This window comes from Erpetoichthys calabaricus, chromosome 4 (genome assembly GCF_900747795.2).
Source record: "Erpetoichthys calabaricus chromosome 4, fErpCal1.3, whole genome shotgun sequence".
In the NCBI taxonomy this organism is placed as follows: Eukaryota; Metazoa; Chordata; class Cladistia; order Polypteriformes; family Polypteridae; genus Erpetoichthys; species Erpetoichthys calabaricus.
This window is the reverse complement of record NC_041397.2, coordinates 162,264,706-162,269,225: the sequence shown is the minus strand read 5'-3', so window position 1 is coordinate 162,269,225 and position 4,520 is coordinate 162,264,706.

Genomic DNA, 4,520 nt, shown 5'->3' with positions numbered 1-4,520 from the left:
GCTCAATAATCCAGGTAAGGAAATTCTAGAAAGTTGATTCTGTTCATCTGGACATAGTTTTTTTCCGAGGGAGATACGTTTCATCACTCATCCAAGTGACTCCTGTTTATAAGGTTGGAGAAACCTGCAGTCAATGGAGACTGAGGAAGTCACTTGGATGAGTGAGAAACGTGCAGTCAACGAAGACTGAGGAAGTCACTTGGATGAGTGATGAAACGTATCTCCCTCAGAAAAAAACTATGTCCAGATGAACAGAATCAACTTTCTAGAAATTCAATGGCTGTTTTCCTTATCTTGTAAAAGACTTAATAATAAGACTTAAAGATAATAACAGAGTTGTCTGCAAATTTCAGGATATGTCTATTCTTGTGTAAAATCCTGCAGTCATTTATATACAGAATAAATAAAAGAGGAGATGAACAACAACCTTCCTAAGTGCCTGCACTTTCTAGAAATTCCATGGCTGTTTTCCTTATCTTGTAAAAGACTTACAATGACAGAGTCATCTGCAAATTTCAGGATATGTCTATTCTTGTGTAAAATCCTGCAGTCATTTGTATACAGGATAAACAAAAGAGGAGATGAACAACAATCTGCACATATACTTAGGCTATCAGAGAAACAGCCATTGTCACTCATTCTTTATGTTCTGTTTATTAAAAAGTGCAGAATCCACTCCAAGTCTCCCAAACTAATATTCAGAGAGTCGGCAGACAGCGATTCAAGCCTGAATATCACTCTGGAGATAGTGTTAATGGCCTTGCTCGCCCCTGCCCTCGGGTGAATATACATGATCGTCATGAAAATCTGTAGAAATCTCTGGGTAGATAAACAGGGCACAGTGAAACAGACAGAACTTACACATCTTTTATGCACAGTTTTTCTCTAACCACCACCATTTTAGACCATTGTTTATTTATATAAAAGCAGACACCTCCTCCATGTGACTTACCCGTAATGGCTAAGTCTCTGTCCAATTGAATTGGTGCACCAAATCCATTAGCTATCAAGTAGGCATACGAATCGTTTCCATTCAGCCATGTCTCCGTAAATACCATAATGCATGCATCTCTGTAATCATCTGAAAGCATGCACACGCTTGACGTTCATCCACACTATTATGGAACAATCGAACATTTCCCATTGTAACAGTTGGTAAGGGGGGATCGAACTCTATGCAGTTTTTTCAGTCTTTCTTGAATAACACCTCTTTTTCCCCTTTTTTGTTTTTCCAAGGCTAAGGAACTATTATAACAAGATATGCTGTTAATAACAGTGTTGCGTTTTCCACAAAATTGGGTGGTAGATATGTCTGTTCAGGTAAGTTCCATTGAAACAGGTACTCTCTGCTGTAGGAAATCCGTGTAGACTGATAGTGTGAAGACCCCAGGTTAGATGAAACTAAATCCAAACAATAAAGATAATAAATATTCTGAATTTGTTTACTTAGCTACAACACTGTTAAACATTAAAAAAAGAAGCAAGGATTAGGTAGACAAATATATATACAGTGATCCCTCGCTATATCGCGCTTCGCCTTTCGCGGCTTCACTCTATCGTGGATTTTATATGTAAGCATATTTAAATATATATCGCGGATTTTTTGCTGGTTCGTGGATTTCTGAGGACAATGGGTCTTTTAATTTCTGGTACATGCTTCCTCAGTTGGTTTGCCCAGTTGATTTCATACAAGGGACGCTATTGGCAGATGGCTGAGAAGCTACCCAACTTACTTTTCTCTCTCTCTCTCTTGCGCTGACTTTCTCTGATCCTGACGTAGGGGGTGTGAGCAGGGGGGCTGTTCGCACACCTAGACGATACGGACGCTCATCTAAAAATGCTGAAAGATTATCTTCACGTTGTTACCTTCTGTGCAGCTGCTTAGTGAAGCGACATGCTGCACGGTGCTTCGCATACTTAAAAGCTCGAAGGGCACGTATTGATTTTTGCATGTTTGTTTTTCTCTGTCTCTCTCTCTCTCTCTGCTCCTGACAGAGGGGGTGTGAGCTGCCGCCTTCAACAGCTTTGTGCCGCGGTGCTTCGCATACTTAAGAGCCAAACAGCCCTATTGATTTGTTTGCTTTCTCTGTCTTTATACAACAAAAATAAAACAAAGCAGTCCAAACTAAAAACACAATAGCTTTGTAACTCCTTTGTAAGTATGTGAGCCATGCACAGCCTAATAAGTAAAAGAAATATTGCAGTCAATCAAAATGATTAATATAGATGATACAAATACAACCACATAGAATGAGTGAGGAATACTGCATCTTCTTGTGCTATACTGCCTGTACTGCACTGCAACCAAATGTACCTTTTCAGAAATTTTCAGTATTGTGACTGCAGTTAAAGGCTTAAATGGAAGTCTTACCAATGAAAATCCAGCAGGTGGAGCAGTGAAAGGTCTAAATCCAGGTCTAGGCTCAGTGATTCAGAATCTTTTCGTAAATTACAGAATTTAAGACGAATACCATTTAGACTCTTTGGTTTTAAATTGTTATTATGCTGTAGTCTGTATGAATGTAATGCATGCTTTTCAGGCATACATCCTCATAGAGAAAATTCAAAGCAAATTTCTTATATTGAAAATGCAAATAATCATGATAGAACATTTTATGTGTGCCTTTCAAGCAATTCAAGAGCAAATTACAAGATAAAGCAATTATATTATACCAACACTGTAGATAAATATTCTATGAAAAGATACGCAACCAAATTCCATCCTTTTCTTTAACATTTTATGTATAAAAATGTTACTCTCAAATGCTTTATACTTTTTAATACATGCAATAGTAAGAACTGAGGCTAAGAGGCTGACTTGACCTTTACAAACACGAGAGGCTGTCGAGAATTTTTGGTGTTATCTGTGGTGTGAGTTAATTAAAAAATACAATTTGCCTTTAAAAACTTCGGTTTTGGTTGCCGCTAAGGAACCGTGCAGGGATTTTTAAAGCTTTTTTCCCTTTGGAAGGTTTTTTTTCGCCCGCACAAGGGCAAAAGTAGCTGAGTGTTTCGAGGTGTGCTTGGAAAAGTTACTTGTACTTGTATGTGTACAGTAATCCCTGGCTATATTGCGCTTCGACTTACGCAGCTTCACTCTATGTAAGCATATTTCAATATATATCATGGATTTTTTGCTGGTTCGTGGGTTTCAGTGGACAATGGGTCTTTTAATTTCTGGTACATGCTTCCTCAGTTGGTTTGCCCAGTTGATTTCATACAAGGGACGCTATTGGCAGATGGCTGAGAAGCTACCCAACTTACTTTCTCTCTCTTGCGCTGACGTAGGGGGGTGTGAGCAGGGGGGGCTGTTCGCACACCTAGACGATAGGGACGCTCGTCTAAAAATGCTGAAAGATTATCTTCACGTTGCAATCTTTTGTGCTGCTGCTTCCTGAAACGACATGCTGCACAGTGCTTCGCATACTTAAAAGCTCGAAAGGCACGTATTGATTTTTGCTTGAAAAACAAACTCTGTCTCTCTCTCTTTGTCTGCTCCTGACGGAGGGGGTGTGAGCTGCCGCCTTCAACAGCTTTGTGCCGCGGTGCTTCGCATACTTAAAAGCCAAACAGACCTATTGATTTGTTTGCTAGAGATTGTTTTCTCTATCTATGTGACATTCTGTGCTCCTGACGCGCACTCCTTTAAAGAGGTAGATATGTTTGCATTCTTTTAATTGTGAGACAGAACTGTCATCTCTGTCTTGTCATGGAGCACAGTTTAAACTTTTGAAAAAGAGACAAATGTTTGTTTGCAGTGTTTGAATAACGTTCCTGTCTCTCTACAACCTCCTGTGTTTCTGCGCAAATCTATGACCCAAGCATGACAATATAAAAATAACCATATAAACATATGGTTTCTACTTCGCGGATTTTCTTATTTCGCGGGTGGCTCTGGAACGCAACCCCCGCGATGGAGGAGGGATTACTGTATAGGACATTGATTTACAACCCATTTCCTGTCTACATGGGCATCTGCAGGAAATTTTATGGACAAGGAAAAATTTTCCTTGAACTACAAAATAATTTACATAGAACTACATAATAGATATAACAGGAAAATTAAGCAAACCTATACAGTATATTTGGTTGACATAAAGCAGCAATAAAGAAATTAAAACCCAAATATCATCTAATTTCTTGTTTATAAAATAAAATTTCAATTACACTAAGCAATATACACAGAGCAACAGGAACAATTTATGTTTTGTATAGCGCAACATCACACAAGGAGTGCCACAATGGGCTTTAACAAGCCATGTTTTTGACAGCCCCCCAGTTTTAACTCCCTAAGAAGACAAGAGAAAACCCCTGGAGTGAAAAAATGCATGAAATGGGTGTCAAAAAATTGAGTAAATTCAATACAATACACAAAACAGAACACAAGTAATCCTCTTCAAAGATCTATCATTGCCACTTCAGGAATAAAATACAATAGTTCAATAGTAATACTGCCGAATACTGGGGATCTTCTTGCCAAACACTATCTCAAACAAGGACCTTAAGAGCAGAACTGGAAT